The sequence below is a fragment of the Culex pipiens genome, chromosome 2 (assembly GCF_016801865.2).
Source record: "Culex pipiens pallens isolate TS chromosome 2, TS_CPP_V2, whole genome shotgun sequence".
Classification (NCBI taxonomy): Eukaryota; Metazoa; Arthropoda; class Insecta; order Diptera; family Culicidae; genus Culex; species Culex pipiens.
This window is the reverse complement of record NC_068938.1, coordinates 31,488,090-31,502,278: the sequence shown is the minus strand read 5'-3', so window position 1 is coordinate 31,502,278 and position 14,189 is coordinate 31,488,090. Positions and strand designations below refer to the sequence as shown.

Here is a 14,189-nt window from a genome sequence, read left to right as displayed (position 1 = left end):
AAGAATCTGAAAATGCATTCCGTTTTCCGATTAAAAATCATGTTCATTGAGAAAATCATGACACTTTGAGAAGTTTAAAATAATGACTTACATCAACATTTTCTTAACTATAGTTAACTAACTTTATAAACCTTTCAAAAATTTATGAAAAGTTCTTCTTGAGGTACTTTGAACACTTCTCTACCACGGTCAGTATGTTTCTGAACCATTCCGTACGTATTTTAATTGTACTCTTCATTTTGCGGAAAAATCGAAAACCTATCAAAGTCACCCCGGCTATCAAAGTCACCCCGTTTTACGGTACCACGATATCTCAACACTGCTTTGACCAAATCGGCTCAAAATTTTGGTTAAGAATAATTAAACCGGTCCCGTGTGCATGACGAAGACCGATTTAAAAAAAGTTTTTTTAAAAAAAAAAGATTAAAATATTTTTGTGTTTTTCATTTAAAAAATCGTCCATTTTTTATTTATGTATTTTTTTTTTAAATACAAAATTTTAAAATCGGGCTTCGTCATGCACAGCGAATATGTCTGGAGAGTCTTCACCCCAAATTTCAGCCAATTTGGTCTATCCCATCTTGAGATATCGTAGCACCCGGAAATCAACTCGGTGTTCCAAGAAAACGCTCTCAAAGTTTACAGTCCGCTTTGCACATGGCAAAAGTTTAAACTTAAATTGTCTTCTACTCACTTAAATCATGACATATCTCTTTGAAACTTTCAGGAGTGATTGGAATTCAGTTTGTAAAGGATTTAATACATATTCGGAATTATGAAATATTGAGATTTTCTACATGTAACCCCTTAACGAAATTCATCCGATATTTTCACATGTGTGGTTGATTGACTGGTCAGCATCTAAATTCTATAAATTCAATTAGCAGAAAATTTCAAAAAGTTTGATTTTCAACTTGGAAAATCGAACGAATAGGTTCTTAAATATCGCTAGTTGAAAAATGTGGGCTTTTTTATGACACTGAGGAAAAATCATTTTTCACAAAATTTTATTTTGAAGAAGCTTCAACTGAGCAACCAGCAGTCTTTTGTACAATGTCTTAAAAAGTAAGTTATTTTCTAAGCTTTTTGCAGATTTTTTGCAAAAGTGCTGCTCGTTCCGAACATTTTTTAAATGAAATATTTTTTTTAAATTCACCTTAAAATGCTTACATTTGAACGGAGCACATAACTAATCAAAAAATGTGTTAAATTTTGAAATTTCAAAATTTTAACTGACAATAACTTGGTGATTTTTTCTAAGACCAGAATTTTTCAAAATCCTTATCTCCTTTACGAGCTTTTGAGCTATTTGAGACGTAAGCGTCAATGGTATTCTTTTTGTTCTCCTAAACAAATAGATTCGTAGGTTTTTTTTCAAGAATTTATAGTTATATGTCGATTGAACAACTAAAATTTCATCGAAACATTTTCTAATGTAGGCTTAAAAATATGTTTATTTTAAAACCCACATCAACTTCAGCAAAAGTGATTTTTTTCTGGCAAATGTTGCGAAATTAATTTAAAGATAAATATCCCACTAAAAATGTCGTTTTTATGAAAACGTCACATTTATTTAATAAGAATGTACGACGCGGGTAGAAACAAAAATCAATATTTTGAAGTAATTTTAAGTATTTTAAGTTTTTTTAAGTATTTGAGGTATTTTAAGTATTTTAAGTATATGAGGTATTTTAAGTATTTTAAGTTTTTTATGTATTTTAAGTATTTTAAGTATTTTAAGTATTTTAAGTATTTTAAGTATTTTAAGTATTTTAAGTATTTTAAGTATTTTAAGTATTTTAAGTATTTTAAGTATTTTAAGTATTTTAAGTATTTTAAGTATTTTAAGTATTTTAAGTATTTTAAGTATTTTAAGTATTTTAAGTATTTTAAGTATTTTAAGTATTTTAAGTATTTTAAGTTTTTTAAGTATTTGAGGTATTTGAGGTATTTTAAGAATTTTAAGTATATGAGGTATTTTAAGTATTTAAAGTATTTTAATTATTTAAGTATTTTAAGTATTTTAAGTATTTTAAGTATTTTAAGTATTTTAAGTATTTTAAGTATTTTTAGTATTTTAAGTATTTTAAGTATTTTAAGTATTTTAAGTATTTTAAGTATTTTAAGTATTTTAAGTATTTTAAGTATTTTAAGTATTTTAAGTATTTTAAGTATTTTAAGTATTTCGTCAAATGTGTGCTATCTTGTGACATAGACCATTTTGGTCGAAAATGAGTAAATGATGACGTTTTTCTATACTTAACAAACACTACAAGATGCTTTAACCCGATTTTGGAAACTCGCTTCCGTTTCCCGGATATCGCAATACACACTTGTGACATAGACCAATTTATCATCAAAATGATTGTGCACACTTGTGACACGTCATACATGTTGTTGGAAAATGTGGAAAATTTTTCTTGTTTTTCAAAAATTTATGTCCACGCATACTTTCTTAAGGCAATATTTGAACATCTTACTTAAGGTGAAACAGGATAGAACTATTTTCTTGAGACAACGACTCGAGCTTATATATGCAGTTCTGAGTAAAAAAAACAGTACCAATTATTTCATAAGAACTTGGTTAAGTTTCTATTTTTTTAATAAATTAAGGTTATCAAAAGGGTAAATTAAAAATAAACATTTCCTTCCTCACCAAAAGTCAACAAAATCTTGCTAGAAACACAACTTAATTCGACGGAAGAAACTAGCGAAAGTTTACCTTTCCCTTGCTCTTCGGAAATCCCAAACTTTTGACTCCTACCAACTGGATTGCTTCCGTCTACTAGATAAACACTAGTTGAGAAGAAGTCGCTTTCGGTAGAATAAATTCTGCATCCGGCAGACTTTGGAAATCCAAAGGATTATGAAAAGTTTCAATTCGGGCAAAGTTTATCCCACCTCCCCTGTGTATGGGTGCAGTAGAGAAGGGAAAAGTTTCCTTCAGCTTTTGTCGAAAGGTAGCACCTTGAAACTACAACATTGAAAAAAAGAAAAATCAATCTTTTCCTTCGCCGAAGGGCGGAAAAATCCCCCCTCCCTCCGGAAGACTGATCGAATCTAGGTTGAACGCTAATTGAAAGAAAACTCCGTTTCCACACCAGAGTGGGAGGGCAAAATAATGGGACTTCGTCACCTCCGTCAGCTGCGGAGAAAGTATGTCAGTGTGTGTGTTTGGGATTCAGGAGGAAAAATGATTTCCCAGCAGGTATCTCGGTGAGTGTGTGTGTGTGTGTGGAAAAAGAATGGGAAAAAGAGTGAAATAATTATTTTTCCTCGAACATTGTGAGGATGCTGTCGGCAAAGTTCTGCTTCCGATTGGAGCTTTTTTTTTGTCGGGGGTTTGAAAATGGATTTTCCGCCAACTGATTCGGTTGAGGATTTAATTTGGGAAGCGGATACAATGCCGCTATTGTTTGTGCGTTATTTTGGGGGGAACACTCACATTCATACAAGCTCACATATAAACAGGCAATATTTTGAATGAATGGGATTTTTTGTGGCGCCATCTCTCGACCAAATATGGAACGAATTAACGTGGGTGATTTTTGTGTCAGCAAAATGAGAAAAACAATATGTGTATTAATTTATGATAATGAGAAATGCATATTTTTAAGCCCTTCGGTATTGTTTGCTTGTTTTCTCAATTTACATTTTGGGTACCAATTTACAACAGGGTACTATTGTTGTTGTGAAAAATAATAAAAGCCATAATGTGTTTTTCACGCAATTTTTCATTTGAAATAAATTTTATTGAAAACCAACGAACTGAACACAATGTTTTTCATATTATAGTAAATTCATTGCAAATTGCAGCCTTTGTAGATTAAATCTACTAGATTACAATTTTAAAGGAGGCATAAAGGTTCCATACACAACATAAAGATCAGATAATATAGTTAAAAAAAAAGTCTCAAATGTATTATGTAACGTTTTAACGATCACCATTAACTAACATCTTCCACCCCAAACAGCTTTTATAATCCCGTTTTCAAAACACGTTAGTTCAGCTTTAAGATGAAAATCGATTTTCCCTCCCAGTCAGTGCTTTCACCAGCCGGCCTAGCTGTGTCTCCCCCAGAGGAATAAAAGGCCAATAACATGTATACACCGGGACGACGACCGGTTCTCCAACGGGTGGTCTTCCTTCGAAGCCCTGCTGCTGCTGCACGTGGTTCGGTACACGTGGGCCCCGCCAGGTGACTCTGCATTATGATTGACTTATCTGGGGGTCTTCACCGACGCCACCCGTGGGAGGTAGTGGGTTGTATTTATAGCATGGGCAAAAACTCATTTAGTGTGACGAATTGGGGACACTTTTAAGGGGTTACGCCTTCGGAATGGTTGCTGAACATGGACCTGGGCAACAATGTAGAGCGGCAGCCTTGACATTGAAATTTGGAGAAATAAATAAACCAATTTCCGTGATTGATCAGTGCCAGCTCGGAGGCACAATCACGCAAGGTTCAGCAGCAGCAGTTCCGAAAGGGGTTGCTTGTCACGCCAGTCGAGCTTTGGGAGCAAGCCGCCTTGACTCTTCTAGCTTTGTGACTTGCTACTGTCACTTCTGGCTTCATACTTCGTTTGGCAGAAACCCAATCAAAATATTTTCATACTTAATTGGCAATTTGAAATTTGCTTCCATCTTCGTTGCTGAACGCAACGGGTCTGTTTTTCACGAACGAACGCAGAACACCAGGCTGCCTATGGCATCAGCTTGCAATATAATAATATCCGGCTGTTTGTCTTGATTTCCTTACAATAAGCTTATGGGAGCGGATTCGACCTGCTGAGCTCCCCACCCTCTTGTTCAGACCCCGGCGGAAAACGCCTCTTGTCTTGGAGAAGCGGAAATCCGCAACCGATTGGAACGGGAAGAGCTGCGAGAACGTCTTCTTATTTTTCACTTTTCTTTTCATTTTTGATAAATGTGACGGCAAATATGAGCCATCCGTCACGCAAGGCAGGAAAAAGAACAGTCACGGAACTCGACATTTGCTTCGCTTGCCAGCTGAGACTTTCCGCTGAAAGTCAGCGCGAAAGTGACCCTTTCAAGCTCGCATGCTTGAAAATAAAGCCAAGAATTGGAATTGGAAGAAAAAAAGTAAACCGAAAATTATCGAAAATATCGAAATTTAAAAAAAAAATACTAAAATACTAAAATACTAAAATACTAAAATACTAAAATACTAAAATACTAAAATACTAAAATACTAAAATACTAAAATACTAAAATACTAAAATACTAAAATACTAAAATACTAAAATACTAAAATACTAAAATACTAAAATACTAAAATACTAAAATACTAAAATACTAAAATACTAAAATACTAAAATACTAAAATACTAAAATACTAAAATACTAAAATACTAAAATACTAAAATACTAAAATACTAAAATACTAAAATACTAAAATACTAAAATACTAAAATACTAAAATACTAAAATACTAAAATACTAAAATACTAAAAAACTAAAAAACTAAAATACTTAAATACTAAAATACTAAAATACTAAAATACTAAAATACTAAAATACTAAAATACTAAAATACTAAAATACTAAAATACTAAAATACTAAAATACTAAAATACTAAAATACTAAAATACTAAAATACTAAAATACTAAAATACTAAAATACTAAAATACTAAAATACTAAAATACTAAAATACTAAAATACTAAAATACTAAAATACTAAAATACTAAAATACTAAAATACTAAAATACTAAAATACTAAAATACTAAAATACTAAAATACTAAAATAATAAAATAATAAAATACTAAAATACTAAAATACTAAAATACTAAAATACTAAAATACTAAAATACTAAAATACTAAAATACTTAAATACTAAAATACTAAAATACTAAAAAACTAAAAAACTAAAATACTTAAATACTAAAATACTAAAATACTAAAATACTAAAATACTAAAATACTAAAATACTAAAATACTAAAATACTAAAATACTAAGATACTAAAATACTAAAATACTAAAATACTAAAATACTAAAATACTAAAATACTAAAATACTAAAATACTAAAATACTAAAATACTAAAATACTAAAATACTAAAATACTAAAATACTAAAATACTAAAATACTAAAATACTAAAATACTAAAATACTAAAATACTAAAATACTAAAATACTAAAATACTAAAATACTAAAATACTAAAATACTAAAATACTAAAATACTAAAATACTAAAATACTAAAATACTAAAATACTAAAATACTAAAATACTAAAATACTAAAATACTAAAATACTAAAATACTAAAATACTAAAATACTAAAATACTAAAATACTAAAATACTAAAATACTAAAATACTAAAATACTAAAATACTAAAATACTAAAATACTAAAATACTAAAATACTAAAATACTAAAATACTAAAATACTAAAATACTAAAATACTAAAATACTAAAATACTAAAATACTAAAATACTAAAATACTAAAATACTAAAATACTAAAATACTAAAATACTAAAATACTAAAATACTAAAATACTAAAATACTAAAATACTAAAATACTAAAATACTAAAATACTAAAATACTAAAATACTAAAATACTAAAATACTAAAATACTAAAATACTAAAATACTAAAATACTAAAATACTAAAATACTAAAATACTAAAATACTAAAATACTAAAATACTAAAATACTAAAATACTAAAATACTAAAATACTAAAATACTAAAATACTAAAATACTAAAATACTAAAATACTAAAATACTAAAATACTAAAATACTAAAATACTAAAATACTAAAATACTAAAATACTAAAATACTAAAATACTAAAATACTAAAATACTAAAATACTAAAATACTAAAATACTAAAATACTAAAATACTAAAATACTAAAATAATAAAATACTAGAATACTTAAATACAAAAAAATGCATCACTAAAAAAAACATCAAGCCAAATCCGTCCAATATCCGCGAAAGGGTCACTTCCGCCCTGAGGGATAGCTTTCACCAGAGAGGTTTCACATGTTCACGGTGTGGAGTCTAACAAGCAGGAAGGCATTTTGGACGGATTGAAGATGAACCTGCTGCCAGCTGCAGCAGGCCACCGATGTGATGGACAGGTGGTTTTCACTTTCCACAGACGAGTTTTTTTTTCAGTAGAACGTTGACAGGTTTTTATTCTTGAATAGGGTGTTCTAAATTGAAGTTGACACGAAAAACAATGATAAAGTATCAAAAATTTTGCAAAATTGCTTGCAATAAAAAACAATCTTCCTAGTATTGTTCGGGCAAACCAGAAAGCAAACAATTGACTACGGAAAAAGGCACATTGTACGCCATTTATATTCCATAATGGCGAGCAGTAAATTGTAGCCACCAGGCTTGCAAAGAACAATGTGTTCCATTATTTCACAGCGGTGCACATTTGTCATATCATGAATGGTTGGTTACTTTTTTACCACCCGTTTAGGTGCTGGATTATGAGCTATGAAAGCACTTGCAAGGATAAATGCAGCGTTTTAGTAAAACGACCGAAAACAGATGCTATCTCTATTTATGTTGTTATGTTCTGGACTGGCTGGTTAATTTTAACAAAGTTTTTCAAAATTCATTTTTCTGCAATTTGTTATTTTTTTCAACTAATTTCAGTTTATTTGGTTTCGATTTAGATTACAGCTAGAAAAAACTTACAACAATGTTAAACGAACTTTAAAATGAAGTTGTTTCAAGTTGGGTCAAATTGAATTCAAAGTTGCAGCAATTTTCAAAGAAGAAAAATTCAATTATTTTTTTATTCAATAATAAATGAATTTAAATTCATTGCAATAGTTAATTTCGTAAAGAACGTTAATAAAAAAACAACTTTATTTTGTTGTTGTTTCCACGTGTTCCTCTTCTTATGAAAAAAAAATATGACAATCCACTATATAAAATCCAAAATTGCTCCCCAGATGTTTTCCCGGAGCGTGCTAACGACCAACCTTTCACTGGCAAATCCAACCCCCTCTAAATCAGTGAGTTGGGCTGTTGCTGCCACAACCCATCCACCAACGCGGTGTCGTAAATTTACTTTAAAACACAACAAATCATCCCAACCAACCCCACCCCTAACCCGGATGCTGCCACGGTGGGGTGCCATTTTTGGACAGCTCTAATCGTGGCTCTGGCAGCTTCTGGCTCAACCCGTTTCCGACGACCCTCCGTCAACGAGGACTGAATTGGCTTTCGTGCACCAAATGGCTTTCACCTTCCCGGAATAGAACCACCACCGACCGACACAGCTTCCCACCTCGGCGGGTCAACCGTACGGATCGGCGCTCCTAAAAATAATAATGTTGTAAAGCCATCAGGAACACATCGCATTAAAGTGGTCTCTTAGCCGGCCAAATGACGACCAGTTTTCCACTCCAAGTCACAAGTCCTGGCTTCCCGGTTGGACGCCGGACGGTGGCTCTGATGGCCACTTTTTCGACGTTTCCAGAGGGTGTCACTGAGCAGGAACCAGCGCGCGCCCCTTCCTCCCAAATGGGTGTTGATTTCCACTCAAGCCCGCAAAAGAGCACGATTTGGGTCACCGGGATTACGTGTTTGCATCATTTAGGATGTAAGTGGTGACGGGGAGTTGTGTTGTTGTGGGATTTGCGCGGGAAAATCTGGATTTATGGTGTATTTTATAAAGAGCAATATCTGGTAATGGAAACTTCCTGTAAAGACCTGTGAGGTAAAAGTAAATTTGTGTAGTTTAGCAAACACACAATCATAATAACATACACAATTCATCTAATTGCATCAAAGTTAAAAATGCTATTCGTTTCACTGTGAAAAACTTTTCATAATTTCATCACTGCAATCTCTTTTGAGTACACAAAAAAGAAAACAAGATCCTTTAAAGTAAAGCTTAACTTTAAATTTTTTAACTATTTTTCTCGAGAGATCAGAAAATTTCACGAACATTATTTTTTATATTGAACATGGATCCCAAAGAGAAAAATGAAATAATGTCATCATAATAAGGGACTCTTTTTCGTAGGCACTCATAAAATCTTACATTTCATGATTGCTTTTCTCTCAGGATATTTATCTTAAAATCACATTTTTTTCACTTAATTACGAAACCAATTTTGATCAATTTGTGCCTTTGCTTAAAAGATGGTAATTTTGGCAATCTTAAAATTTTTTAAAAATGTGCGCGCTTTGATTATTTTGTTAAAAAGTAAAATAAAAGTAAGAATTTTAAATGTGTCCCATATTTTCAAGAAAGTTCTAATTGCGATGATTATTAAACTTGATTTCTCGATAGTGACATTTGGATCAACCATCGAAAAATTACGGTCGAAATTTTTCTATCGAGAAATCTTGAAATTTCAAATTGACGGTCGAAACTTGTAATACAGAGCGGAGTCGTTCATTTGAACTGCTTTTGAATTAGCCCATCCAAATTCTTTTTTCCGAACGACTGACAGCTGACAAAACCTTGAAATCACGCGCTCAGAAATCGTCGAACAATGGGGTCAACATCGGTTATAAGTTGGACTGTTATTTAATTCGAATTATTAATTCGAACGAATCGGCTCTGCAGCAATTTAAAAAAAATATGGTTTCAATTCTATCAAATTTTTAAAAACTGTCAAAAATTAAAAAATGGAAAAAAGCTTAAAACAGCAATCCCTCACGTAAACAGCACGATTCGAAAAAAAAAGTTAGTTAGGGTGGTCCGAAAAATGGCAATTTTCGTCGATTTTCGCAAAAACCTCTTAAAAACATTACTTAATCCACCTTTAGGTGGTTGGTGCCTTCCTCGCATTCATAAAGTGAATACACTACACAGCCTTAAAAGTGTATGAATAACACTTATTTTTTATCAAAATATCTGAGATCCGGCCTCAAAAAAGTGTATTAGAAACACTAAAGTACTTATAACTAATGATAGGGTTGTCAGATCTTCACTCTTTTGGGCTTGTTGGAAAAGTATTTTGATTACCTATCCAACGATGAGTCGGTCGGAGGTCGAATAAAGAAGTTCATTTTTCGAGTGATTTTATAGCCTTTCCTCATTGAGGTGAGGAAGGCAAAAAACATATCTTCGCGTCATTTCATCCAATATTAGCTGTGTTAGACGCAAAAGAAAGGTGATTAGTTTGGCTATTTGAGAAAAATAGTAAGAAGTTTCAAAAATCTAGCTTTACATTTGAAATGGTCGTATGAAAACTTAAAATGCTGTTTTGAAGGTCTCGAGACCGAAGAGCCTATGTCTGATAATATTTTTAGCTGTTTCCTCGGAAAATTTTACATTAAATATAAAAAAATTGTGAAGTTATGTTTTCAATACTTTGAGATACGATTTTTTGAAAATAAAAACTGGGTTTTTCGACGCGCCACGTGCAAAAATGGAAAAATGACGAAAACGGGAAAAGCTAGTATTTTTTCACTAAAACTGCGATAACTTGAAAATTTCAGTGGTGACCTATACATACACCAAAACTTTCCTAATTTAAATACGCAGAGATATGATTACAAAAATGGGTTTTTGCGAAAATCGACTAAAATTGCAATTTTTCGGACATATTTGGAGATTTTTTTTAATTGTGTTCCAAAAACACATATTTATTATTATTTACAAACTTATTCAACCTTCTCCTAGTGGAAAATTGTCTAAAGAATCCGAAAATGCATTCCGTTTTTCGATTCAAAATCATGTTCATTTAGAAAATCATGACACTTTGAAAAGCTAAAAATAATGACTCTCATCAATATTTTCTTAACTATAGGTAACTCACTTTTTAAACTTTTCAAAATTTTATGAAAAATTCTTCTTGAGGTACTTTGAACACTTCTCTATCACGGTCAATATGATACTAAACCATTCCTTACGTATTTTGATTGTACTCTTCATTTTGCGGAAAAATCGCAAACCTATCAAAGTCACCCCGTTTGATGGTATTTAACTTTACAAAATTTAAAATTTAAAGTTATGGATTTTTTATTTTTTGTTTATTCAAAACAGTCTAGATTCGATTATCGGAAGGCTTCGGAATGATTTCACTTCGGATAATCGAAATATGAAAAAATCTTTTTTTTTATTTTTCAAGAGTAGTGCTACGCTTAAGTAAACTAGATTTTTTAAATCCAAGGCTGTGGCTAAAATGGCGTTCAATTACTGTACAATGCATTTACTAAATTTAATCGGCAATCAGCTATTCAAATTTTACTTAAATAGGGTCGTGAAACTCCATTTTCATGTTAAAATAATAAAATAAAAAATAACTCATTTTTTTCGTTCGTTATTCGATTATCCAAAGTCTCATACAAACCTTCGGATAATTGAACATCGGATAATTGAAACTTCGGATAGTCGAGGCTTCGGATAATCGAGTCTGGGCTGTATTTCAAATTTCAAACGTTTGAGTTTTTGTTTTTTTTTTTTGTTTTAAATTATAAATTCAAATAAATTAATTTAATTGCTTATTTTTTTTTATTTTTGAAGCATAAAAACACGTTTTTTGATTTTTTTTAAATTTTAGATTTTTGGAATGGAATGGAATTTTCAATTTTTGAAAACAAGCTTCGAACACATACCGAGATTTTCTCGATCATTAGTCTTAATTTGTCGATAGTAGATCGACATACAGAGATCGAATGATTTCAATCTTCGATCGAGAAATATCGTTCATAAGTCGAGAAATACCGATCAAAATATAGCGATCGAGTGCTGGATATTCCATCACGATAGCCTACAATTTCACCAACGTCACCAAATCGATCAGAAAGATCTTTCTTAAGATTAAGATTTATAAACGATTGCATAGAATTTTTGAATGACAATTTTTCAAAGCTTTAATGAATGGGTACTGAAAATAATAATTTGCAAACAATTCTTGCAATATTTTTAACATAAAATTTTATTGGTTCTTGGCATTTTTTATGATTTTACGCTCCGTGAAATATTTTTGAAACTTGGTGTTTAGAAAGCACGATCTCCGTGAAAATTGCAATATTTGAGCCTGAAAAACCATCAAGTCTTCTCATAACGATTGCACTTTCAAACATGCCTTCTCAAATTGACTTTCCGTGTCACTACATATCAATTACGTTTCGTGTGACGACTGAGCCGGGGTGCCACCTTTTCGTGATATCGTGAGATCCTAGAGAGGCAGGGCGGCCACGTTTGCTAATGATAAATCGTCTGCTGCCTAAACACGTCGTCAGTTTGCTACTAGTTCTCACATAACCTCACATTGCGCCACATTCTACTAGCACCACGAAACGCGACTCCCCTACCAGCCAGAGTACATAATTTAGTACGCCGAGCTCGGAACGACTTAAACTGACATCGCTGCTGCTGGGACTATCAGCACCCGGGCAGTGTTGCCGCATGCTGGTTCTGCATATTTTAGCTTGGTGAGGGACTCTCTCTCTCTCGGGTTGTTTTGAGTTGGTGGTTGAATTCGAGTTCTAGCTCTAGCTCGCGGTGTAACCACGTGTGATGACATCCGGAGACACTCTGGTGAGGCATCGTTGGCCCTGCTGGGGAAGGTCGGTCCGGTTGTCCCTTGGAGTTTGCTTTATTGTTGAACATCTGCTGTGGTCGAAGTGAAAGTGGGTTTTTTGTCTGAATAATACATTTTTGAATTTGAAACAGTTTAAAAAATGTTTAAAATTAGTTGTAAAATTACAACAAAATAACTACAATTAATTTACTAAACTAACTGAACAAGCTATATTTTTTTACTCTGACGTAAAAAATATTCCCAACTTTAAATGTTCAATAGAGCGTGACGTACTTTATGGATGAAGCCAAAAATGTGTTTTGTTATTTTTTACTCTCGTGCTTAGATACCTATGACACCTACGGTAAAGTAAACTAGAATTTTTAAATCCAAGATGGTGGCCAAAATGGCGACGATCCAAATTGGAAATTTGCATATTTTGCAATACGCTATTAACATTTTGCTCAAATAGGGTCGTTGAACTCGATTTTGAAATAAAAATAAGAAAATAAAAAATACGACATTTTTTTTTTCGTTCGTTATGCGACTATCCGAAGTCCCATACAAACCTTCAGATAATTGAACTTTCAATATGTTGAAAATAATATCATCAAACTACATTATCAATATTACAACAAAACAAACAGGATAGTGTACCTTCTCAATGATATTATTTTAAAAGCTTGAGGGAGCAAGCAATATTTTCCAGCAAACTGAAAATTTAAGCTCCTTAAAAACCTGCACCGAGGTCTAATTCGATTCCCCCAGGTGCCATCAACAAAATGCACATGCCCAACACAATTCCGCACTGCACACAGTAGTGACCGGCTCAAATGCTACTTTCGCTTCCCAACGCCAACAAGTTGTTCCTCTGACCCGAACCGACGACGACCGTGGCACGGGTCTTCCTCGGGGGTCCAGTAAACATCCCGTCCCGAGTTTGCAACAAAGTACATTCCCGCTCGACCACAACAATTGTACCCACTGCACTGCGAACCGAAAGCCGCCTATAGAATTGCGATGGTCCAACCGGAGAATTAGAGTGTCCTATTTTGGGGCGGCGTTCCTCAACACCCGTGTTCTGTCTTCTTTCTTCCCCTGTAGAGTACAACACGTTTGGACAAACAGCTGCTGCCACTCTGGTGACACACACGCTAGGATGCACACTCCCGGGAACGACCGTGTCGAATGGTCCACCACGGTTGGCGCTGCGGCCGGAATGCTGGCCGTGAAGAAGGTCGTCCCCGTTGCAGCAGCCGCTGATGGCCTTGTTGGATAGTGCCACCAAATCGAGTAGTGTGAGCGATTCTCTGTGAAATCAAGTGACAATGTTTAAGAAATTCGAACTCGATTTTGATTGATCATTGAACACATTCGTTGTGATTGAAGAGATTTTGATCTTATTTGACGCTTGGGTAATTGGGCTTTTGTCCCTGACCACGAATCCGATGTACTTTTTTTGATATCAAATCGAAGAGGGGCCGGGCAAGTGCTGAGTGAGTTGGCGGAGTATTACCTTTTACACATTTTTTATTAAGCCGTCTTAAAATTTTAGGCAATTTAAAGCTAAATTTTCCAAAGAAATGAAGGAAAAGCACCCGGCAAAAACGAAATATTTTTAAAAGGCTGAGAAAGTTTGCTACATTTTTTTGTTTTCTTGGTTGATGATGTTGATTTTGATCGTATTGCAGGTTTC

At 32.8% G+C, this 14,189-nt stretch overlaps 1 protein-coding gene across 3 annotated transcripts in view; it reads left to right on the top strand.

Annotated features, from left to right (window-relative positions):
• The window catches only part of LOC120419672 (uncharacterized), a 145,625-nt gene that overhangs the window by 67,270 nt on the left and 64,166 nt on the right, over positions 1 to 14,189 (top strand). For 2 of the 3 annotated variants that reach the window (XM_039582443.2, XM_052708020.1), the window contains exon 2: positions 13,598 to 13,791. The exons of the other annotated variant lie outside the window; for it this stretch is intronic. The gene's annotated coding sequence lies outside the window, so the exon portion shown is untranslated. The remainder of the gene's footprint in view (positions 1 to 13,597; positions 13,792 to 14,189) is intronic. 3 annotated transcript variants of the gene reach the window in all.